This window comes from Sylvia atricapilla, chromosome 2 (genome assembly GCF_009819655.1).
Source record: "Sylvia atricapilla isolate bSylAtr1 chromosome 2, bSylAtr1.pri, whole genome shotgun sequence".
NCBI classification, from domain to species: Eukaryota; Metazoa; Chordata; class Aves; order Passeriformes; family Sylviidae; genus Sylvia; species Sylvia atricapilla.
The window spans coordinates 107,839,946-107,865,377 of NC_089141.1; positions in this window are offsets into that span (position 1 = coordinate 107,839,946).

Here is a 25,432-nt window from a genome sequence, read left to right on the forward strand (position 1 = left end):
TGAGCGGGCTTGTCAAGGTGATATCAGATGCTGAGCTAGGGAGAAGTGTGTTTGGGAACTGCTTAGAGAAAGGAGCAAAGAAAGTTATGGAAGACATGCCCTTTCCCAGGGAGGGAATGGCTGCAGGATTTATCTTTTTTATCTAAATCCCTGAACAGATTTGCTGCCAAAAGAAAGATAATCCACATTATGTAGAAACACAATTACATTTACATGAACACACACACACAAGCACACACTGTTCCCTTCTAACCACAGGACACAGATTTTGGGAGTGGTGGCCTTGATGAGACATGGCAAAGGAGCCCCATGACTAAGTCCAGGAGCCCACCTGCCTCCCTGTACCACCAGCATAGCACTCATGGTCATCTGTCTCTATAGACTTTAAAGTTTTTCTTCCATTTTTGGGACAGGCAGGAGCAATCTGTCTTCTGTGCCTACAGAGTTCCCAACACTCTGAAGTTCCTGGCACATAACACAGCATTTGTGAACCTGGAAAGACAAAATACCACTCAAATTTAGCATATGTCGATCCCCCTATTTATCTCTGTGTGTCCTGAGCCTTACCCTAGTCCAAAACCACTTCTTACTCTTTTATATTTTGATAATAGGAACAGTACATCAGGTGATGCAAGGCAGAGTCTACCCCGAAGTAACAAGGCAGGCAGCATAAACAGAGTTCCTCAAAATATGAAGGCATCATTTAGGTGGTCATGTAGTGGTCTTCAAGAATTTTTGATGACAGGACTTTTGAAATCGTTTTTCCCCTTCTCAGTAGTATTCTGAGGGTGGTGAGATGTCAAAACAGTGAAAAAGAGAGACAAGACTTGACAAACTGTAACTGGGAGAACATCAAAGGTGTAAGCCTGGCTGCAAGAAGGCCTGCAGGCTGGTGGGGACTGGGTGCCTGCAGCCTGCTACTTTTTGCAGAATTAAGACAGGCAGCAAAGGGCTGGGGTTAGAAGAGGGACCTGGGGTGCACCTGTGTTCCAAACTGAAGAAGCTGTCACACCTTTTTGGTGTACCATCCAGCGGCTCCAAGCCACTGGGGTTTGCCCACTCTGCTTTAGTTATGTTCTCCAGTGCTTTGTTTCTGAGGCTTAGCCATCACCACACAACAGCATTTCGAGGGGATCTTAAAATGCCTTTGGAGCAGCAAGGGGACAGCAGTGGGAAGACTATCGGAGCCACCTTGGTCTGAGATGCTGGGACCTAGGCATCAATTCAGTGAAAGCCAGACAGGATCAGACTAAAAGTGGCATAATGTGCTGTTGGAAGCAAATCCACACAGTTTCAAGTACACAAAAAACATTTTCTATGGGACCTTGGAGTGCTTTACAAGAGTGCTCAGGGGACCAGGTGACTTTAAGCATGGTGAATTTCAGCTGCATAACCAAGGCTTAACACTGCGACCACAGCCCTCCCTGAGGGTAGGGATGACTGCAAAGGCCAAGCCAACAAAGTTGGGAAAGATTGTTTTCTGTTTTCATGGCTACTGTCTGGTTTTCCAGCTTCTTGTTATGCAGACTGCTTGAAAAGTGAAGTGTGTTACCATCACAGTACAAGCCTGTGTTTTGTCTCCCTTCTGAAATGCTGGATGTACCTAGCCAGAGAGCAGCTCCATGCAGACCCCACGGGGAGGTGTGGAGACCTTGGGGCCATTTTTGCCCACTTCTCTTCAGGTTGCTCAAAAGTTTCAGTCCTGCCTTCAAGACAGTGAACAACAAGGCTCAAGGCTGGAAAGAGTGGTGGTATGTAATACCTATGCAATATCACAAGGCAGGGACCAATCAACTACACCCAAACCCCATCAGGCCCCTAGGAAATGAGTTTCAGTATTGGTTTGCCACAAACCTTGTCCCAGATACAGAAGAAGGACCTTGTCTCAAGGACCTTGTTTTTGTAAAACAACAGAAAGAGTTGTTTTGACACACACATATTTGCTGCTGTCTCGTTCCTGCACTCTTCTTTCAGGTGCCTCCTTGGCATGGGAGAGGATATCCCCAAACCCTCATTCACGGGTACCTACAGGACTGCTTCCCAAACACAGTTTATTTCCAGCTTTCCCCAGACAAGAGTTACTCTGACATCTTCACACACACACACCGAGAAGGATCTTTCTGAATGCCATATGCATCATCTTTTGCTCTCCTGCTCCCAGGCAGACCAGGGCTCAGCCTGCCCAGGCATGTGCCACACCACACCTCTTCCCCATGGTCTGCCCAGTCCATCCCCATTTCCTGCACCTTCCACCGTGCCAGCACTAGGCACTTCTGGGGGACCAGAGTAACTGCTCTGGTGCAACAAGGGCACGTGAATCATTTCTCTCTTTTCCAGTCCTTTGCTGTGCTCCAGCAGGACTGGCACAGTGCTCTTGCTCTGCTCCTTAAGCAGCACTCAGAGATACACGGCAGGTTATAGATTTTTGCCTCTCTGACTCTTGGGCTCAGCAGCAGTACCTCTGCTTGCAGGGCTGCACAGGCAGCTGGCTTGCTGCTGTGCCCCTTTGCTTCCTCTGCCGTCCTTGATGCCTTAAAACTTCCTCCAAAGGCCAAGGCGGTGGAGGAGAGCAGAGGCAGAAGGCAGAGGTCTGTGGGACACCGAGGGTAGGAATCGCTCCGGGGTGCTGGTGACGAGCATGCGGGCAGCTGGTCAGCTCTGCGAGGACAGGGCAGTCGGGAGCAGGGGGGCGCGGGCTGGGAGGTGTCACTCGCATGACCTGGGGCCGGGGCCATCAGCGGGTCGGGGGACAGACCGCCCCGGCTGGCTCCCGTCGGGCTCCCGGGGGACAGGGCACAGCTCAGACACCGCTCCCAGCCCCACGCCGTGCTGCACATCCTCCTCGGGGCCCCGGGCACGTCTCACCGGGACGTCTCTCGGCCCCGCAGTCCTCCCGGCTGGTTTAGCCTGGAGGAGCCCTGTCCCGCTGCTGCCGGCCCCAGCCCCGACGGCACAGCCCGTTCCTGCCTCGCCAAGGGCTGCGAGGTGGTGCTGGAGCCGGGCAGTGTTTTCCGGGCTAAGGAACGTGGCCTACATCAGCCCGAGCCAAGCCCCGGCCGTGCAAGTTACCCCTGTCCTGGGACGAGCCTGCGATGTCCTGGCTGCCTGGGGGTGTAGCAGGGAGCTCTAGAAAATACCAAGTGCGTGCTTGGACTGCATCAAAGGTATTTATTTTGATTGTCCCTTGGCTATAACTTTCATCGTTTGCCTTTGTTTTATAGCTGCTCAAGTTTACTCGCAGAATTAAGACAGATTTGGGGGGGAGGGGGAGGAAGGGGGTAGGAAGCCTTTGTTCTCCGGAGTGTGCTTGTCTTACTTTTGCATCATGTGGCCCGAGCGGCACACACACACATCCCCCCCGCCCCGACCGTATTTACTCTATCTCGAGTGAGTCCTTTGAAGGAGAGGGCAGAGCCGTCGTTAACCCCCTGCGTGCCTGCTGGGCCCTCCGCCGGCAGAGCCCGCCTGTGGCGGGGACGCGGCCGCTCCCGAGTCCACAGCCACGGGTGTCGCTTGACGGACGGCATCAGTCGTGTGTTTGTCCACCCCCCACTCCAAAAAAAAGCCCGCAGCGGCCATCCCGTGGCGGTGTGGGCTGCAGCAGCACGCACGGGGATCCAGCGGCAGTGGGCCTCTCGGAGAGAGCCCGGGGATACCCCCTTGATCACTAGCAGACTGGGCTGCTTGCACGAGGCTGGAGATGCCTACAAACTCGAAACAGCTGCCGGGCTTTGCTCTGGCCTGACTGCTAAAATACGCCGATCTCCTTTTAATCTGTTTCATATTCACAAATTAAGCACTTAGCCTAGGTAATAAATCATGAGGCAGTTTATGAGGCTAGCAGGAGACAAACAAGTGGAAAGGGAAAACAATCGCCTAAAAGTAGATTCCGTATAACTGACAATATAACTCGGAAATGTACCCAATATAACTCGGAAAACCTAGTCCGCGCTCCCCGGGGCGGCGGCAGAGCTCCCCGCGGCCCCGGCAGAGCCCCGCCGCTGGCGGAGGGGCCGCACCGGGACGGCCCGAGCCCGCACTCGTCGGCGCAGGAGGGCTCCGGTCGCACCCCGCACTCCGGCCTTTGTCTCCCCGGGTACCGGCCGCCCACACCGGCTCCACCTGGGAGAGACTTCCGCGGCAGCCGGCCTGGAAATAATGACTCGAGCTGGCGATAACCTCGGCTTGCACACACGCACACCGACTCGTCTCTGGCTGGGGCGGGGAGCGGGGAGGAAAGTGACGATGGAAAATAATTAAGTGCGGGCTCGTCTCACGCCGAGGCGCTCGCAGGCGCCCGCGGAGGCTCTGGCACTCGCCCGTGTCCCCCAGAGGTGCCGGGGGCTCCGCAGCGCACGCTCTCGGCCGCCGGGCGCGGGGGAGAGCAGCAGCTGGAAAGTAGCGCCTTGGCTACCGGAGCTGTCCCCTGCTCCTCTCTCCGGGATGGCCGGTGGAGGGGAGCACAGCGGCTGGGAGAGACACACGGCCCCCCAGCCCCCCGTGGGGCCACTGTCACTCTCGCCACCCACGGGCGTCGCGGGGCGGGGGACGTGGCTGCGGAGGGCAGGTCCCGCTGCGGCGGGAAAGGGAGGCGGGCCAGCCTGCAGAAGTGCCGGCCAGGAGCTGGCAGCGGGGGGCCGGGGCGCTGCTGCCCGCGGCGGCAGCCCGGGATTCCCCGGCGCTTTGCCCGGAGGCTCTTCCCGGGAGAGCCGCCAGCCACTCCGGGGCACGAAGCCGAAGTCCCCAAGACAAAAGATCCGACGCTAAGACCCCTCCTGGCAAAGTCGCAGCGTGTCGAAAGTATTTCACCAGAGAGTTTTCCCCCGCCCCTGGCTGAGCTCCGCGCCGGGCCGGTGGCGCAGAGCCGGGCCGAGCCGGGCCGAGCCGGGCCGTGGCAGCGCGGCCGCAGCCGGGTGCAGGAGGGGGAGCGAGCAGGGGAGGGCGGCGGGGCTGCTGTGTGGGGGACGGTCGGGAACATCCCCCGGGAGAGGTGAGGGGGGAGTGGAGCCGTGATTTAAAGGAACTCCCGCGAAAGGGAGCGACACAGACCTGCGGCCGTCCGGCGAATCCGATCTGCCGAGCTGTGGGTGCGAAGAGGCGCTGTCAGGGCTATTTATCTCTCGCCGGAGCGGCGGCTCCGGTCCCCGCATCGCCCGCCGGTAACAATGGCAGCGGCCGGCGGCTTTCCACGCGCCTGGGAGGCGGAATGGATGGCGGAAGATGCCGCCGCGCTCCGCTCACACGGGCTCGTTCATGCATCCCTCTTGGCCAGAGCCTCTCGCTACTGCCGCTCCGCCGAGAGCTCTGGCCCGCTCCCCCCACCCCCCCGCTCCTCCACCCACCCCCCACAGCCCGCCCTTCCCCAATTTTCCATTTTCAGGACTTTGGCACGGAGCCAGACATGTCAGGAGGGGATGAAACTTGACACAGAGATCTCAACCCAGAGCGATTTCCTCCTACCCCCGCCCTTCCCACCTCCCCCGCCCCCGTCCCCAGCCCCTAAGTTAACTTGAAGATAGTTTGGCCATATTTCAGTTTGAAAAGAAGGGGAAATTGCAGGTCACTGGTGCATGGTCGGGCCGGGCGCATTTTTTTAATTTAAAACGGTAGACACCGAGAGGCCTGAAAAGCATCTGCAGCCCGTGCACTTTAACTGCTCCTCCCGGCCGCGGCGCGGTTAACCCCTGTGTGCCTCGGCCGCCTGCCCAGCTCCGCCGCCGTCCCCTGCCCGCGGGGACTTCGGACCCGCTCGGGCAGCGAGCCCGGCGCGGAGCCGCGGAGGGCGGCCGGGGCGGCGGAGCCGAGCGCTTCGCCAGCCTTTCCCCCCGCCCCCTTCGCCGCCAAACGTCGGGGCCGGGTCGTTGCCGCCGGCAGGACGAGGCCCCCGGCTCGGAAGGGCGGCCAAGCGACAAGGAGCTCGCTGAGAGGGTCCCCTCGGCGCTCCCCGCTCCCTCCGCCCACGTCCCCGCCCTCGGGCGGACGGGGCCGCGCTCCCCGCGGTGCCCCCGCTGAGCCCGCCGCGGCCCCGGGGGATGGGAGCGATGCTCAGCTGCTCCTTTCACCCTCAGCCGGCCCCCCTCGGCCCGGGACACACCGGAGAACTTCCCTCGCCCCCGGCCAGCTGGGCACGCTGATAAGGGCGAGAGATAAGGGGGGTGGGTTGGAGGGTGGGGAGGGGGACGGACCCGGAACGAGGGAGGGAAAACTCCCGAAACAAGGAGAGCAGGGAGCGGAGCCCGAGCTAACTCCGGGGAGGATGCCTCAGCACTTTCTCTATTATGCATTTCCAGCACAAGGAAAGCTAATTCCTCCGCTGAGGGCCTCAATCAGGCATTTATTTGACACTCATGATGCAATGAACGGCTAAACACTAGTCTAAGCGGAGGATCAGCCGCTAGTTTATAGCTCGCGAGGTTTTTTTTTGATGCAGGTGAATTATGTTGATCTCTGAATGCCTCGTATTCCTAGTGGCAGCCGGGGGGGTGGGGGGGGGAAGAAGGGGAGGAGAGAAAAATAAAACAAGAAGAGGGGGAGAATGGGAGGGAGATGAACTTCTTCGAGCTCCTCTACCGCACACCCGGGAAACAATTTGGCCGGGAGTTTTTGCTGGCACCCCTCCTCACGGCCCTCTCCTGACCCCCAGTCTTTCCCCTGCTGCTCCCGCTCCAGGCTGCAGGCTGGCCCGGCTCAGCCCCTCAGACACCGCGGCCGGACTGGGCCGCTCCGCGGGGCCTCTCCACGCCGCGGCCGCGAAACGCTCCTCCGGGAAACGGAGAAGTAGCGTGGAGTGGGGAGAGTCACGGAGACAACATGGAGGGGGGAGAAGAGGAGGAGGAGGAGGGGAGAAACCATATGGAGCAGGAGAGAGGGAGGCGACACGGAGCGAGCGAGCCGGGAGAGCAGGGGAGGCAGCGGGAAGCCGGGTGGCCGCCCCGGCCCAGGGCGCTGCGGCGGGCGGGGGCGGCCCCCGAGGGGCCTGTGGGGGCCGGGGGCATCGGCGGAGCGTCAGCCAGGCCCTGCTGCCCTCCCTCCCTCAGGGCTGCACTTTCTCTCCATCTCCCCCACACTCTCCCGGGTACTGCCCTTTATTCCTCTCGCCTCCCTCCCGGAGAATTTATTTTAATTTTTTTCCCCTCCTGCTGGCCTCCTTCCAACTGTTGTTCCAGGACCGAAAAAAAAAAATAACAATTAAGTAGGAGTCATGTCTTGTGACTTGCACAATCTCTTCTAACGCCTGAGTTCAATTTTACACAACATTTAATACAAATATTAAAAATCAATAAATCAGGGAGGTTGTTAATGAAATGTTACAGTGAGTGTGTGTCACCAGATAGGATTTTGGTGGGAAACATGTCTGATTTAGCAAAAGCTGAATGCAGTTGTATTATTTATCCTTCTGCTAAAAACAAAAGATAAAGGTGTTCATTAAATCATATCAAATCGAATTAAACTCTATTGGCGGGTCCCTCCAGCAGAACAGAAGTATGAAAAGCAGGGGATGGAAAATGAATCTCAATGCATCTCTTGACAACGGAACAGGAATCGGAACGCATTAAAAATAAATCAGAGCGCTGCTGTAGGTCACAACAGAAGGATTCGACTGTAGTGGAATAATGGGACGAGAGGCAGAAAGGAAGAGACTACCCTGCAGGTACACCCTGGCACTAGAAGGGGAAGCCAGATTTTTTAACGATAAGTCACATCAGGTCTGTAAGAAACAGTCTTCGCCCCATTCACGCTGCTCCTTCATGTCTCCCTTCCCTGGCTGTCGGGACTGCAGCGCTCCCCAGCCTCTCGGCATGCTGCCAAGTCAGCATTTGCAGGCTGGTGGCTTTGCCTGTCGCTCCCCCACCCCGGGCCTTTGCACCTCTCCCTTTTTCCACCCTGGCCTGTCCCCGCTCTCCCTGGCTCGAATCTGCCGTGCTTTAGCCCGGCCTATTGCACTCTTCAGCTATTTCCCGTGACCCGTCTCAGCCCTTGCAGGAATCTTTGGGAGCCGTCTGCAGAGAGATCTGCCAAAAACCTTGCAGCTGCCCGGGCCGTGAGGAGCGGGAGCGTGGCTGGCAGCGGCCGGCGCCCGTCCCGGCGGCAGCCCGCGTTGTCACCAGCTGCGAGAAGCGGCATGGCACGGTCACAGGACCGGGGGGCTCCCCCCTCTGCCGTGATGTGGCCGAGAGATGTCGTTGGCGGTGTAGCACTCCTGGGAACCCAGGCCGCGGCTCCCTGGAAACTCGAGGGGCGCGACTCGCTCCCGTTCTTCCTCCCGGCGTACCGGAGCCCCAGCTCGGGCCGTGCTACGGTGGGAAGCGTGGCAGCGGCAAGAGGTCCTCTCCTGCCACCACCACGCCGGGAAAGAGAGGTCTGTGACCGCCGGGACGAGTGTTGCCGGCCTCTTCTCGAGCTCTCGTCCAGCTTCTCCAGGCTTGGACTTCGCTCCCGGCTCTTCTGACGCAGCTCCTTTCGTCCTCCCTCTGCTGAGGGCACGCAGAGTCCCTTCCTCACCCCGAGAGCGTTGGGCTTTTCTGGCCCTGTTAAGCAGCTGGATGCAAAAGCGATGTCCCCTCCGAGCCCTCCGTGAGCAGAGGGGCTGCCCGACCCCTGCCCAGGCGGGGGCTGCCTCTCCCCGTGTGTGGGCCTGTGGCGGCCGACGCTGCAGAAAGGCTTGGGAAGAGCGATCGGAGGAGCGGACCCCCGGCCCCCCACCCCCTGCCCGGGTCGGGGGTCAGTGCTACTGGAGAGGCTGCGGGATCAGCTCTGCCCCGCCGCCTGCAGAGCCGGGAGTGAGCGAGGCGGCGGCGGGGGGGCTGATGCGCGGCAGCCGGGAGTGCTCGGCACCGAGCCCGGAACGCGCCGCCAGAGCGGGAGCGCGGCGCCCCCGCGGTGCGGCCAGCGGGGCCGACACGGCCGAGCCCCGGCGGCGGAGGGAGCGGGAAGCCCCGGGCACGGCTGCGAACCCTCCAGGAGAAGCCGTCTTGCCGCTTCACGGTCGGGAGGCTCCGCTCCCGCTCCCTCCAGCTCTCCCTTCCTGCCTCCCCGGGGCCGGCCGTGCCGCGCAGCAGCGGTTAGGCGTGCGGCACCGCCGGAACGCGATAAACAAGGGTGGCCATCTGCCCTCCGCCCGCTGCCAGCCCGCCGGCACCGCGCCCGGCAGCGCAGGGGGGTTGTTTGCCCCGGCCCCGCTCCCGTCCCGGGGCCGCGGGAAGCCGGCGGCGAGGTGAGGGGTCAGGGGGCCGGAGATGCTCTCCGCGGCCGCTCCGGACTCGGCTGCACACCGGCCCCGCGGACCGTGCCGCGGGCTCATCTCGCCGGCAGCGCAACTTCTGCTCCGACCTGAAGTTGCAGCTCGTCTGTTTGTTTATTTCCCCGGCCGCGGTGGCCGGCTGCCAAGCACGCCGACCTTGCCTATTAAAAACCCATTTCTCCTGCCCTGCGCGGAGCAGCAGTTTGCTCGCCGCGCTCTGTTGTTCCGTTAAAATAAAGCGCTGCAAAGTCTGCTCGGGGGTGCCGGGGGAGGCTGGTAATGGGGGGGTGGTGGTGGTGATGGAGCTCTGCCCGCTTCACGCGTCCCGCCCGGGGCCACCGCGGTCTCCGGGGCGCCTCCCGGCACAGCCCGCCGCCGTACGCCGGGATCGCGGCGGGGCGGGGTGACCGCCCCGGCTCCCCGGCCAAGCCATTTCCTGCCCTCCGGAGCCGCGGCCCCTCGCCGGCGGCCAAGCAGTAGCTGGATCCGGCCGGGGGACGGCGGGCATCGGGGCTGGGCAGAGAGGTTGGAAAAATCAACACGCGGCAGCGGTGGCGGAGGGCAGCGGCTGATCCCATTAGCCTCGTCAAGCCGGAGCGGCTGAGCCGGAACAGCGGGGTCACCGCTGCCAGGGGCGCCCCGGGGAGCCGGCCGGAGCGGCGGGAGGGCGGTGCTGGGTTCCTCCCCTCCTTCTCCCCGTGTCCCTCGGGTCCCCCCGCCCTTATCGGCCGAGACAGCCGAGGAGGGCCGCGGAGGGGTTGTTGCTGCGTACCCACCTCCGGGGGCAAGAGCCCGACAGCTTTGTGACGCTGGGCTCGGGGCCTTTTCTCCTCCCCGCTTTGTTCGGCTGCGGCACTGCCCGCCCGAAGGCGCTCCGGCCAGCCGGACCCGGCCGGGCCCCGGCTCGCAGCTCCCTCACCCTTGGCACTACCCCTGTGCTCGGAGCCCCCTCCAATACCCGAGGGTGGCCTCTCTCCTCTACTCCTCTAGGACGATCTAGAAGTCGTCCGAAGCAAGTCGCTTTTAGAGCAGATGCAACAATAAAGTATATTGAAATAAGTCTGCGGTTGGTGAGTTTCCAGCGATACTTAATGGCACTCGCGGTAAACAGTCCCTCTCTGTGCGAGCGGGGAAAATCATCCAGACACAAGCACATTCCACCCTCTTTAGGGCTCCCTGGCTGTTATTATAGTTATTGCATTACTCTGGTGTAAGCCTTTTGTAACTAAGCTTCTATAAAGCCCCGCTTACAAGCACCCTGATTAGAATTTTCCTTGCCAGTAACCAAAGGCCACCCGCTTTCCAGTGCTATACAGAGGGAGCCGTCAACAGCCACCCCTCTGAATGTACGCTTTGTTCCTGGCAACAAGGAAACGAGTGGGCTTCTATTGGGGAGAATGCAACCCTTCTTTTAAATATCACACAGCGAGAGCTGATGGGGCACTGGGCTTCGGAGGGGCTGCGATGGAGGGAGAGGGACACGGCGGGGTCACGGGAGCGCGGAGTGGCCGAGCCCTAATGCTACCCACGAAGCGGCTGCCACTCAGCCGACGGCCGGAGGATCATCTGGCTGATCCCGGCTCAGGGGCGGGCGGGGACGGAGCCGGGGCCTGGAGGGAGAAGAAAAGGAGGACGCCGGATAATGGTTTCCCAGCAGCGCACTCCGCTCCGCCACCCTTTCTTCCCGCTCCCCAAGCAGAGGGAGAGCAGCGGTTCGCAGGCCCGGGGCGGAGCCCAGCGCAGGGAACGGCGGTGACGTTCCTAGGGGCTCACCCAGCACACCCAGCATCCCGAACCCGTCCATCCTTCCCACCGCCCCTCCAGGGATGCCCTGGGAAAGTAAAGGCTGAGCGGGTGTGGGACATCACCATTTCTGCACACACACGGTTTAGCTGCCGGGCACCCTCATTTCCAGGGAAGAAGAATCCCCCGGTGGCGAGGAAGGAGCCCGGCTCCCCCGGGGCGCTCCCTGCGTGCGGCTGCGGCCCCGCCGGCCAGCGAGCAGGAGGCGAGCGGCCTCCTTCGGAAGGCTCCGCAGCCAGCCCGGCTATTGTGAGCGCCCCAGAGCCGGGTGTAGGTGATTACTGCCGTGTGTCCAGCATGTATGTTAGTGACATTACTAAGGAGGGGAGAGCTTGGCGCTCGGAGGGCCGAAATGCTGGGCTTTCGCTTTCATTCAGGATGTGTGTAACACAGAGTCTTTTCTCAGCTCGTCTGATTTTTAACTTCCTCTCTCCCTCTCTCTCTCTCTTTTATTTCCTTTGCTCGGAGAGCAGCAATGAGAGACCGAGAGGAAACACGCTGCTGCTGTGCAAAATGTGGACCATGTGTGGGAACTATTTACTCAGAGTGCAACTGCAGGCACCAGGCGAGGGGCTGGCAGAACCGGGGGGCGGTGGAGAGCGAGGCTACGTTTCTCTCGCTCTTTCCCCCCCCCTTGTCTTCCCTAAAGCCAAACCACGGAGCTGTGCGTGTAACGGTGCGTTTTACTGACTTCTCACCGAGCTTGTGTTTTGGTTTTTGGTTTTTTTTTTTTTTTCCAGTCCAAGGCTTTCACGGTCTGCTTTTGTGCCTCAAGCCTCACCCACCTAAAGCCTCAAGCAAAGGGTTAAATCTTTGGAGCCTTGTAAGGAATCAGAGGGAAAAAAAAAAAAAAAAAGGCGGTGGGAAAGCAGTGAGAGCGTGAAGAAGCGGGCAGAGAGGGCTGCACGGTCCCCTAATCGTCCTTTTGACGGCTGCAGAATAATAAAAATAATTAATAATAATCCCTAGCCTTTCTTTTCTATTTGGCTGTACCAGGAAGTGCCTCTGGCCTTGAAACTCCCTATTACCTCTCTTCCCCCAGCCCCCGTCCTTTCCTTGGGAAGTGAGAAGAAAAAGGTCTGCAGCTGACAAATATTATCCATCCTTTTCATCGATCGGAGCATATACAGATGTGATAGCTTGATGTACGCTGCAAACCGGCTGATCCATCGCTTTCTCCCTCTCTGGCTGGCTCTGGTTCGGCCCCCTCCTCCTCCTCCTCTCCCCCCTTTGTTCTTCCCCCCCCCGCCCCCCCGCTCGCCTTTCCCTCTCTTTAAATAGATTTCAAGGCGCTGCCTGTTGGAGAGCAGCTCTCCAGAGAGAGCGAGCTATTGCTTTCCTGCCGATAGCCTCCCCCCTTCTCCAGTTTCTAAACAGAAAACAATCCCCGGCCCGAGGAACCTGCGCTGGGCCTGGCGGAAAGAGTTAAACTAGCAGCGAAGAGCGAGATAAGGAGGCGGCTCGCTGCACCTTCGCTTTTGAGTCCTGTGTTAAAAAAAAAAAAAAAAGAAAAAAAGAGAAAAAAAAAAGAAAGAAAAGGAAAAAATTAAAATTAAATTAAAATAAATAATAAACAAATAAAAATACAATTCGTGGTTCCGCGTCCTGCACCATCACGAGGAGGAGAGGCAGTTTACCCCGGGGCAGCGCCCGAGCTGTTCCCGGCGGAGGTGCCCCGGGCTGACCGGCTCGGAGCGGCTCGGAGCGGCCGGGCGGCTGGGAGGCGGCTGGCGGCCTGAAGCGAAAGGGTTAAGCCTCCCCTCCACCGCCCTCCTCTCTCGCCGGAGAATAAGCGTTCGCACGAAGCGTTTCTGAGGAGGCAGGCTGCGAGCAGGCCTTTCGCAGGGGATCCATGGCTACCTCGGTGCTTGTCACCGAAACGCTGACCCTCCCCTGGTGCCGTGCGCGGCCGGCGCGGGCCGCTCGCTACCAGGCACTTACAATCAGTTTTTCCAAAGGTTAGCCAAGGTCCCCGGTCCTCGCAGACGGGAGGCATTACGAAACCGCCTTTGTATCTGCAGGAACTTACATAAAAAAACAGGCGAGAAGGAGGCGAGGGAGAGAGAGCAGCTCCCTCCAGGCGGGGAGCGAGCCCGGGCGGTGGGTAGGGGCTCTCCCCGGGCGGGTGTGGGGACCCCCACGTACATCTCTCTTCGCCAGGGCACTGAGCTGCTCGACAGGCAGCTCGCCCTCGGAAGAGCCGGGGTAACTAACCCTCGTCGCCAGCCCCCCGAGACCTGCCCGGTGCTCGTCCGGTGCCGGGGAGAACCAACCGGCGGCGGGGCTGCCGCGGCGAAAATGGAGTGGGAGGAGGGAAAAGTGCTATCCGGAGAGCTGTTGTGACAGATGCTAAGCTTTGCCCTGCGCGTGCTGGTGAGAGAAGGAGTTAAAAGCAAGCTGCTTTTTCGATCGAGCTGCTTCCCCGAGCGTCGGAAGGAGCGGCTTGCTAGAAAGCCGTCCATCAGCAACCAGTCCAACCTGCCCGTGATAATATGCGATCAACACCAAATCACCCCCGCTAGGCACGATCCATCATCGCTACGATGCAATGGGCCCTTGTATGGATGTGTCTACACGGGGGGCGGGCGGGCAGAGAAGGGGAGGGAGCGGAAAAGAGAGAGGGAGAGCGTGTGTGGATGTGTGTGCGAGGGGGGAACAGCATCGTTCACCGGAATGGGAATCGCCGCCTCTCCCGGTTCTCGGCGAACGGGGCTGCCCGAGCGAGCGGAGCCGAAAGTTGCTGGGCCGGGGCTGAGCAGGGAGCCTGGCACACGGCCCCGCCGCCGCCTCCGACTGACATCAGCCTCCCCTCCCCCTCCTCGCTCCTCCTGGGCAAGCTTGACTGGCGTAAAATTAATAATTAATAGGGTGAAATTGATTAAAGGGCTGGGCGCGCGATAGGGGCTCTCGGAGAGCCCTTCCCCTACCCGGTCGCTCCGCATCCCCCTCCCCGCCGGCAGCGGCCCGGGAGCGGGGACTGGCCGCCGCCGGCGAGCCACGGGAGCTCCGGGGCAGCTCAACCCGAGCAGGAAGGAAAAGGGCGGCGGGGACCGGGGAGGAGAAGGAAGGCGGCGGCTGCAGCAGCCAACCCCGCTGGGTGGCTGGCTGTAACCGAGATCGGCCGCACGGGCAGCGGCGGCGGCAGGCGGGGTCTGGCCCCGGGGCTGGCTCGGCTCAGCGCAGCTGGGTGTGTGTGTGCGTGTGTGTGTGTGTACAAAGCCGGGTCCCGGGAGCTGCCCGAGGGCGGTGCTCGGCAGCACAAGGCCAACCCCCCCGGGCCCCCCCGCTTCTCCCCCACCGTGATCAGTCTCTGCCACGGAGGGAGTGGGGAACCGCAGGGGACGCGGCCGGGCCAACGCACGCCTCAGCCTCCAGCCCCGCGGAGGTGGGAAAGGGTTAAACGTTGGAGGGAGACGGGGAGGAGGACGGGGGATGGGGAGCGAGGGAGGGGGGGCAGCCGCCGAGCACAGCGCTGAGCGCAGGGAAACCACAGCGCACCTGGGCTCGGCTCGGGAGCCGGAACGAGCCGCCGCCTCCTCCTCCCTCTTTCCCTCCCTCCCGCCCTTCCTCCAGCTCGGTGCCTGCCTGGCCCATATCGCGGCTCTATCTCTGCAGCAGCGGGAGCTCAGCTCCTCTCTTTCTATCAGCTGCTCCCTCTAACCCCAGTGACCCAGATAAGCGCGGCGGCCTCCCCCCACACCCCCGCCCGCAAGCGCGCCGGGGGCCCCGATCCCGCTTCTCACCGGCCCTCCCTGCCCGCCGCGCCGCCTCCCGCTGCCTCCCCGCGGGGCCGCCCCCGGCCGGCCGCCTCAGCGGGTTCCTCCCGGCCCCGCGGCTCCGACCTCCGCGGGAGGCAGAAAAACCTGGCCCCGCTCCCGCCCCCTCGCTGGGCTCTGTCCCCCCCACCAACCCGGGCTGGGGCAGCGCTGCTCCCCGGTGGCCCTCTCGGACAGCTTGGGGTTATTGTTTGCCCGCGCTGCGTCAGCCCGCCGTCAAAATAATAATTAAAAGCAAAACAAACACCCCGATCCGGTCTTTCCTGGACACGCGGGTCGGAGCCACCGCAGCCCAAGTGTTGTTATTCCCGGGCTGGAAATAGCCCTGGCTCCGCCCTGGACAATCGCCTGTCAGAGGCCTCTTCTCTCCCCTCCCTGGAGGCCCTTCCCTTCCCTGCTTTTTATTTACTTTTGAAGTGTCTGGATTGATGGAGAACTGCGAACGGCACTTTCTTCCCCCGGCTCCCTCCTGCACCAGGGCTCCGCCGGAGCCTCTTACCGCACCCGGCGCTCCGCGCCAGCATGACCCAAGATAACCCGGCCCCGGGGAGGCCGGGGCGATCGGGGGAGGGCGCTTAACCAAACCAAACCGATCGATCCGTCCCCAGGCGGGCCCGCGGAAGCCCAGGGCGGCAGTGGAGGGTATCGGGGCACCCCTGGCAGCGGTTCCCGGACGGGCGGGGGGAGCCGCCGTCCCGGAGCGGCCGGTCCGCCCAGAACGCCCGCCGGGGAGGGAGGGCGGACGGGAGATCGCGGCGGGGCCCGTAACGACACAAGGGATAAACACCAAAGTTATCACCAGCCGTGACCAAAATAAATGCCTGTGATAAAAAAGCACTGACAGGATGATCCATTACGCGGGTGTCACTGCCTACAACGAGGTTCAATCAGATACGCCGGTTGCCGTGGACAACGGGGGAAGCGGCGGTACCGGGCTGACGACTTTTCTGGAGAGGCGGGTGGTGGTTGCCATCAGGGAGGTGACACGGCGCGATCTGCATGAGGGTGGCCCGGCATCGCGGGAAGGGACAGACCGCATCTCCTGCGGCCGCCGCTGCCCCTCTGCTCGTCCGGGAGGCAGCCCCGAACCGCAGACACGTCCTTGGGGAGCGGAACGTCTTCCCCTTGCAGGCGGCCCCGCGGATGCGCGCACACCCTCCCATGTGGGATGCGGTCGGGTCGCTCCCCGGTTGGTGCCCCCTCGCCCCCGCTGTCGCGGGGCCCGGAGCGCGGCACGGCTCGGCTGCCCGCTCCCCAGGCGCCCCACGTCCCTCCGCAGCCCGCCGGTGGAAATCAATGAACGTTTGTTCCGTGCGGCGCGACCGTCTTGCAAGTGGTGCCCTGTTATTAGTGGGGAAAGGGGGAGAGAAGAAAGGCTCTCTGCGGACTCCTCCGCACGTCCTCGCCTCCGGCGGAGCTACTCGCAGGTGCCGGAGCGGGGGCAGCGGGGGCCGGGCTGGCTGTCAGCGCCGCCGGGAAGAGCCGTACCCCGGGGCGTCGGGCTAATCGCATGGCAGGCCAGCTCGGCGGTACGCCGCGGCCCCGGGCGGTGCGATTAATGAAGGCTCAGGGGCAGTGGGGTTGGGTAAGGGCCGGTCCTCCTTATGCCACATTCCTCTGGATCGGGCCGGGCCGGAACTTGCCCCACACCGGGGAGGGGGCGGCGAGAACAAGCTCCTCCGGGCCTGGGGGAGACCAGCCTTTCTCCCCCGGCCCTCCGCAGGAGCGAGCAGCCTCTGGGAACGGCCGTGCCCGAGGTGGGGCACGGCAGGGAGCAAGGGACGATGCCTCTCCACGCCCGCGGGAGGAGCGATGCCAGGGCCGTCCCCGCCGGTGCCACGGTGCGTGACACGCCAGCCCCGTGTCTCTCCGGGGTGAGAAACTTCCTGGCTGCTAGCGACGGGTGGCTGCGCCGCTGCAACGCATCTTTCGGTCCCGAGATTCTCCCCCCTCCCCGCCCCGAGCGTAAACGCATCCCCCCCGCCCCCGCCGCCCCCTTCCCGTCACGATTTAATGCTTTTCATGTTCTTCGGCAACTGCGTTTCCGCAGAGAAACCCCGGCGCGCTCGCAGCTCGGCTGCTCAGCTGTATTGTGGAGAGCTCAGGCACAGCCGGAGTGAATCCATTACGCCTCGATCCTACAATACAGGTTTATGCGGATACCCTCTGATTTACATTTAAAACAGTGCACGGGCATTGTCTGCTAGCCTGAAAAGAAAACACAGCCCCGTAACTTCAAATGACCTTCAAAGCAATGCAATTAACTCTCGTAATTATCAGTACACGCCTTTTAGAAAAAGACACAGGTGCTCGCCTCGGTGCTGTTCCACCTAGTTAAACAGCCTCGTCCTACCAGGGAATGCCCCCTTCCCCCCGCTTTGGAGTCCCCAAATCTGGGACTCGCTCCGCCGTTCTTACATGTCGAAACCTCCCTTCACCCTCCCTTCCCCCGCCCGCCGCCTGGGCTGAGGGACAGCTTGCTCAGCGCGGCGAGGCTTTGTCACACCGCCACACACACACCACCACCACGTCGCTGGCTGGTGCCGGCGGCGGGCGGCGTGGTCGCTTTCCCGGCTCCCCACAAAGCGCTCCCCTCCCGCCGACCCCCGGACCGCAGGCCACGCAGAGCCGAAATTTAGGTTAATAGGATGGGCTTTGATCCGTGGTCCCCTTCGCCCGCCCCTCACCCCGAACGACATCGATCCGCCGCATTTACTCCCGCGCCGATCGGCCCCCGGCGCTCCCGCAGTCACTCGCTGCGCGACCGGGGAGAATAAATAAATATTCCCGAAGCACCCAGCCGGTGGTGGCCCGCGGTCCTGCCTGCCACGGCCCCGCGCACGAGTGGCAGAGCCCCGGCGGCTGAATGTGCAGTGTCATGATGGCTCCTGCGGCCCGCGGGCAGTCCCGGGGGCGATACCGGGAGCGGCGGGGACAGGGGCAGCTCCGGGGGGGCCTGCCGGTCCCGCAGGCACCGCCACCCCCCCTCCCCTTCGCCCCTCTTTTGCACACACGCACACACAAAATAAATAAATAACGAGGCGGCTGGAGCCATCTGGGGTTGGATGGCTTCTCATCTCATTACAGAGCATTAGGAGAAACAGGCAAATATACAGCTATTAAAATTAATCGCCTCGCGCTGTCAGCTGAACATAATGGAAATTATTTATAGGCTGCCTACGATGCCTTTCTCGTCACGGAGGCTTGGTGCGGAGAGACGCACTCGCGGCTCCCAGCGCAGAGAGGCGTTCGGGGCCGTGCGGGGGTCGCCGGCCCCGGCTCGGCCCCGACCAGAGAAGTTTGAGAGGTCAGGGCGGGGGGAAGAAGGAAAGGGAAAGGGAAAGGGGAAAGGGAAAGGCAAGCGGCAGACGCGCTGCGCTGAGCGAGTCGGGGTGGCTTGTTTTCAGGTGATTGCAGGGCAACGGTGGAGACGCAAAAAAGGGCAAACCGCGGTGTTGGGGGCCTCCCCAGGTTGCTCTAGCGAAGCGTGCTCGGGGCGGTGCTGGGCAGGCTCCACGGCAGCGGGCGGGCTCTTCCAGAAAGAAATCTCCTCTGCAAACAGCGCATAGTGCTTAGCAGGCACCGAGCGATGCGGTGAGGGCACGCCGCGGGAGGGGGCGATGCGCTTCCCGAGCGATCTGCCTGCAGATCTCTGCTACCAGAGGAAATGTTAATTGTCAGCCCTTCCGCTTCAGCCTCTGGAGCGGGCTCTCGGAGCTGTTTGCTTATGCTCCCGGGGAGATGGGGGTTTCTTCCGCTCTGGGAAAAAAACCCTATACCAAATTGACTCCGCTAAGGAGAGCTGGCCTGTTTTTCCGACCTGGAAAGAGAATGTATTTGGGAAGCAAGGGGAAACGCTGCCCATGCATTTCCCCGCTCCGTCTGGGGTAGTTTTGGCCAAGACATCCACTTCTGCTGGCCGGGGCGAACCGTCTCCTCCCCCCGCAGTTATGGGGCTCATCGCCGTGCTGTGCCCGTGTGAGGACTGAGAGCCTCTGCAGGGCCGGAGGAGGCAAAGTACGGCGGCCGCGGGCAGCGGAAGCCTCCGGGGCAGCCCGGGTGGCACCTGCAGGGTCGAAGAGAAGGTGCAAGAAGGGCCGAGCGAGAGGCTGGAAGCGCATCTTCGCCAGGCTTGAGAGGTTAATAAATATACCCGTCCCCTCTTCCCAGCCCGCCTGAGGCTAAGACTCACAGCTCAGCGGGTAATTGACAGTCTCAATCCAAAATTGAAACATGTGTTAACAACAACGCCACGCATCCTAGGAGCTACCCGGGAGATCGCCACCTCACGGTCTTTATATATTATTTGAATCCACCGGAGGAAAGTGTCACGGGATTTTCAGAGCACGTTTCACCCCTACCTGTAAATCAGCTCTTATCACTGCTGGCTGCTCAGACAGAGCCAGCCTCTGCTCTATAGCGCAGGAGAAGAGCCATTGCTCCCTCGCAGCGCTGCTTCCGTGCCGCCTCCATGCGGAGCCCGCCGGCCCTCTGGGGCTGAGCCCAGCGGCGGGGCAGCGCCCGCCACACCGTGCCCGGGAGCGGGCCGGGACCGCCGGACCCGAGACCCGGACACGGCCGGGGCTACGCGGCTGCTCAGCGCCCCTGGTCCTCTCCCTGCCAGAGCAAAGCAGGACCAGTGTCCGCGTCCCACCCTCCCGCCGAGCCTTTTGGGAGGGTCACAGAGCCGCAATCGAGATCAGGCGCCCGTACCGGCGCTGCATCTTTCCCATGCAGTTGCTCGTGAGGATTCCCGCGCCGAGCTGAGGGGCCTTGCTCTCCTCAGCGCTTCAACAGCCACAGCGGGGTTGCCTGCTCCCTGCGGTGTAAGCTGAGGATTCCCTTCCCCCGAAACCCCTCTAAGGGCCTATGTTGTCCCTGGCAGAAGGAATCGGGCCGGGGCGGGAAAGCGCAAACTTGTGCCGAAGTGGTTGGACGTGCAGAGGCAGGACAGGACTGGCAGGGTTCCCCAGGAAGGGCAGGTCTCCAGGGCCTCCCACCGCCAGTTCCATCCCTTCCCGTCGCCGTTGCCATCGTCCCCTTTTCACACCGGGAGCCCGTGTGAGGATCAGCGTCCTCCTGGCGGATCGGCAGCGGCTCCCGCTGCCCCCGCAGCCCAGAGCCGGTGCCTGCGAGCTCTGCACGGAGGTCACGACCAGCGGAGCAGGCAGATGGAAAATCCCAGTTCCTGCCGTACATAAACAAGGTGGGGACGGGCAGAACGGCCCTCGGCGCTGAGCAGGAGGGGAGGGGCGTGGGGTCCCTCCTCCATGGCCCGCTGCCCGCCCAGCCACGGCTTTTGCCCCGGGAGCTCCCTCCTCCGGCGGGCGCCGGCCGTGCCGCGCTCTGCGGGGGCGCGTGGGCCCGGGGGCTCCGTCCGGCGAAGGGACGGGACCGCCGGTGGCAAATTAGACTCCGCGGGCGGGCTCGCCAGTCGGGACCGGGCGGGCGGGGCGCCAGAGCAGCAGCGGGGCACAGTTTCTGCCCGGCTTCCTCGGCCCCGCAGCGCGTCCGCCCCCCGAGCGGCTCGGCAGCTCTCGCCCACGCGTGCACTCACACGGTCGCACGCTGAGTCACACGGGCACTCCGCCTCTCGTACACCGTGTCACGCATACGCTCCGTGTGGCACACACCCTGCGGTTCCTCCATCGTGCCGTGTCACGCACGCGTTCCACGTCTCACTCACGTTCCGTGTCACACGCGCATTTATTCCCACGCACACTCGCTGGCCCTCTCGCACGGGCACTGCATCCTCCGGGGGAAGCACGGCAGCTCTCACACATTCACTGCTTCTCTCAGCTGGGACACACGCCGAGGACCTCTCACGTTCCCTTTCTCACACGCGGGCTGTCACACAGCCGCATACGCTCTGACCCGCACACGCGAAGGGTTTCCCACGCAGGCACACGCGCGCCGCCTCCCTGGCAGCGCGCTCCCGCTCCCCACGCACATCGTCTCGCAGGCACTCGCCGCCTCAGACTTCCACACACACCGAGTGTGTGCCTTCGTCCCGGCTGCTCTCCGGGCACGTCACCACCCGCACACGGCCGCCCCCGCACACACACACGGGCCCCGCGGGGAGCGGTCCCAGCGCCGCGCCCGGGCGGCCGCGTGTGCGCGCTTGCGGGAAACCCGAGGACCTTCCCTGCGGCCTCTTTGGCAGCGCTCCGCCGCCACCGCCGGGCCAGCTGCGCGGCCCCGGTCCGGAACAGCTTGTGTTTGTTCCCACCAGACGGCCGGGCGGGCGGGGGGAGGAAAGGTCAGCAGGTCCCGCACCGCGCAGCCCGGGGCTCCGCTCCCCGCAGTGCCCCCCGCCCTGGGTTGCGCGGGGCAGCGGCGCAGCCTCCACCTGCCGCCGGGCATCTCCGGGCCGGGGAAACCCCCACTCCTTTCCAAACTTCGCTGCCACGCTCTATACTCCCGTCCCCCATTCTCCGTCCCAGGCTGATGCCCAGGCTGCGGCCCGGCCCCCGGGCGGGCGGCCCCGGCGGAGGCAGCGCCGTGCGCTCGGCGGCTGCGATGTGCGTGCTGCCAGAGCCAGCCGGGGAAAGGCCAACGGCGCCCGAGGCGCGGGCAGAGGTAGCCGCCGATCTCTTGGCAGATCCAAGAGCGATTTGGCCGCCACAGCCGGGAGGCCGGCCCGGATTATTCATCACGGGCGGACAAACACAATCCCTCCCCCCTCCCCCCATCCCCGTCAGCCCTGGATATTTTGTCCCGGCCGCACAAACAATATTCAACTTGTATCCTCTTCCTTGGAGGCACCGGGAAGCCGGCGGCTGCCAGGAACAGGCTCCCGTGCAGCGCACGGCAGCGGGATCCTGTTTCCCTCGCAGCCGGCGGAGAGCGGCGGTCCCGAGGGAAAAGCGGGCGCTTTCCGCCCCCGCCCGGCGCAGGGCGGCTGCCCCCGGGCCCTGCCAGGCGTCCCCTGCGGGGCTCGGCCACCGCCCGGCTCCGTCCCGCGGGCGGGGACCCCGGGGGCGGCTCTGCGGAGGGCGGCGCTGGCAGCCGGCGCTGCCCGCCCGTGCCAACCGCGGGCACAGCGGGGCTCGGCGGCCCCGAGCGCTGCGCTCGCCAGCCAAAGCCGCAATGAAAGCCAGCTCCGCAAACGCCCCCGGGGTTTGCCTGGCGCCGCTTTCCCCTTTTCGTCCCCGCAGCCCCTCTGCAGTGGGAGCTGCCAGCGGCGTGGGGGTGTCCCGGGGAGCCGAGCTGTCCCTGGGCCCTCGTGTCGATCGCGGTCCCCGCACGGGCTCGGAGCCCAATCGGGCTTCCCTCGCCCTCTGTTGGAAGCCTCCGCGCGGTGCGGGGCCGTGGCGCCGGCGAGGTCCCCAACACCCCCCAAATCCGACCGAGGGGACGCAGGAAACGTCGCCTCCGCGCTCAGCGGCGAGCAGCGGGGGCGGCACAGCCCGAGCGGGGCCCGGAGGCCTCCTTTCCCTTCCATTCCTCATTCTTCCTCTTCTCCCTCCCTTCTCTCACAGTTCCCTTTTCTCTTCCATTCCTTGGCCTCCTCTCGGGGGGCCACCCCGAGAGCGCGCTCAGCCGAGTGCATCGTGCTCTTAAATCAAGCCTGGATATTTAAAGCTTAACTCCCGGTTTATTTTCGTCCAAGACCAAAGGCGCTCTCTACTTATTCGGGAAGCTATTTAAATACCTCCCTCGACCTCCCCTCGGGGTTATGAACGTTTGCTGCCGGAGGATTTCACAAAGGTATTTGTTACCGTCGCCCCGGCTCACCAGGACGCCCCGCGGGAGCCGGGGAGCATTGCCGAGGGCGAGGGGGGATGTGTTTTGAGGCGCTGAAGGGAGAAGACCTCCTTTCAGCCAGGGAATCGCGGTACTTCACACTCACTTCGTGGTTTATTACTACGGGAGGAATCTGTTTATAGTCAAACCGTATTACATTGGGCCGTATCGATTTTCCAGCCGTACTCCCCACCGATTTAATTGTTTTTAGGAATGTCAATTGCAGCTCTCATGTTCCCTGAATTCATCAGTGTTCAAATGATAAACCTCATCATCGCTCTAAATCATACGGCAATGTGCTCGTTACCGGCTGCCTGTCCAGCCCCCCCCCGCGCCCCCAGCCCCGCACACCGCCCCGTACGTGTGTCAGGGTGTATTAAACTTCCCCGGAGCCACAGCACCGCGTTCCCGCCTCTCTCTCCCTTTCACAGCCCCTCCACTCCATCTTTTAAGTTTTACTGTCTTAAAATGAAAGCACCGAAGAAATACACCCCTAAATTAGTCACGGTTCCCGGTTTCGGGTTCTACAGCTCAAAATCCCCTTTGCAGAGCAGAGCAGACAAAACCAGAGGAAAAAAACCCCAGCAACAAACCAACCAACCAAAAAAAAAATCACCCAACAACAACAAAAAAAAGGCGCAACCCACGCAGAGAAGTCATCGAGTCTTTAAAAAATAATTAGGAAAAAAACCAAGCTGAAACAGCGGACAAGGCGCTGGAAACTCCACGCCGGTGCTGCTCGTGGCTGCGCTAATCCCAGAAGGCGAGAGCAGATGGAGCCCTTGCCCACTGCCCTGCCCTCTGCGGCCGCGCCCGGACACGCGTGGGCAGCCGCGGGGAGCCCCGAAGCCCCCGCCCGGGATCAGCGGGCTCCGGGCGGCTCTGCGGCTGCCCAAGGGACACCGGAGGGTGTGGAGGGGCAGGCGCGGGGACTGCCCTGCGGCAGGGACGGGGAGCCGAGGGTCAATGCGGGGCATTCCCTAGGGAAGAGCGCAGCCCGCCGTGCCCGCGGGAGACGAGGGTCGCGGGCAGTCCCCTCGGGAGAGCACGGCTGTGGCCGAGCGCCGCTTAGCGCAGCTATTTCGGCAGCTTTTCCTTCTGCTGCTGCGGCTGCTCGGGAACCACTTTTCCCCGTCACAAACATGCCCTGCGGGCGAGCTCAGCCCCCACGGCGGTTTCCCTCTGTGGCAACCTTTACCCGGGCTCTCGGCCCGCTGGTTTCCAGAATGACAGTGAAGTGCCTCTACGGACAGGAGATTAATTTGCTCTGCAAAGTCAGCCACTATCGCTTGGGGCTGCGGAGGGGTTTATTGCACGGGTGGGAAGTGAGGTGGGAGATGCCAGGCCGGCGGCGAATCCTACACCGCTCGCGGTTAGAGGGATGGTTTAGCGGGGCGACCCGCGGGTCGGAGCCAGCTTCTCCCCGCGGTGAGTTTGGGACGTTTAAGGCGACGGCAGCGGCCGCCCTGGAGGCAAGGGTTACCCCAGTTGCCCCCTGGGACATCCATCCCCAGACTAATCAGCCTTGCGGGCCGTTTCCCCCGCCCTCGAAGTTTCGGCGCAGCGAGGGGATCCAAGCACAATAAAACATCACCCGCGCTGGCGCCGGGACAAAGCCTTGGCGCTGACTCTTCGCTCCGCTCAGGAGCCCCCAGGGCAGGACTCGATGGCTGCCATCCCCTTTGCACGGCGCCCCCCTGGCTCCTCCTCCCGGGGCACGGCGGGGAGAGTCGCGGCCGCGGAGCCGGGGGCGCGCTGAGCCCGCGGAGCGCCGGGCGGGCACCGCACGGGCTCGGGCCGCTCCCCGCAGGGACCGCGCAGCGCCGGCCGGGGGAAGGCGTGCGGCGGGCAGCCGTCCCTTTGCTCCGCCGTCTCCCGCGGGCAGCCCTCGGCTGCTGTTTATTTTGTTATCAAATCAATTAAGCTGCCGTTCTCGTATAAAGCGGGGGCTGGAGGGGAAGGAGGAGGAGGGGGTTTGGAGTAAAACCGTGGCCACTCCTTTGACATCGTCTCACCAAGGCAAAGAGCTCCTCCTGTTGGAGAAATGATTTCCTGCTGGATGGGAAACCACGCGAGGGATATCACTACTTTATTTTGAGTAGCGTGGCTTCCCGCTATACCATGTCATCATTTTATTTTATTTTATTTTATTTTATTTTATTTTATTTTATTTTATTTTATTTTATTTTATTTTATTTTATTTTTCCTCTTTCTTTTTATATTATTTTATTTCCTTTTATTTTCTTTTGTTTGCTTTTATTTTATTTATTTATTTTAAAATTTTTATTTTATTTTATTTTATTTATCAGTCAGTGGTCTCTGCACCAACGACCCTGCCAGTCACCCGGTGCAAATGCTCTTCCGTGTTCTGCTTCTCTGTGGCCATCATGTCTGGCCACTGGTGCCTGGTCAAACACTAACTCCAAAACAGTGCACCCTTCCTGTGCTGTGCATAATGATCCAGCCCTTGTAATACCAACACAATATTTGGCACCTTGTGAGTAGCATTGAGCAGATGTAGAATTTTTTGGCTTGATCCAAAGTCTCCCTGAAATCTGTCCCAGTTGCTGGATCGCTGGAAAAGTTTACACTGGCTCCCAGAGGCCATCAAATCAGCAGGGTAATTTCTGATCTGTGCTCTACTAAGTTCATGCCCATGATTATATTAAAAGTTTCTTTAAACCTATAGTGTCTGTTACATGAGGTAAATTGAACTGGGGACCCGATTAATTACAACTGGGATCTTTTGGGGAATCCTTGGCAGAAAAATCCAAGCACTTGATGAGCAAAGAGGATCTCCCAGAGCTTTGTGATTTGCTGAGAAGTGTCCTCTGAAGGGGGAGTCTGGTTGGAAGCACAGATCTGG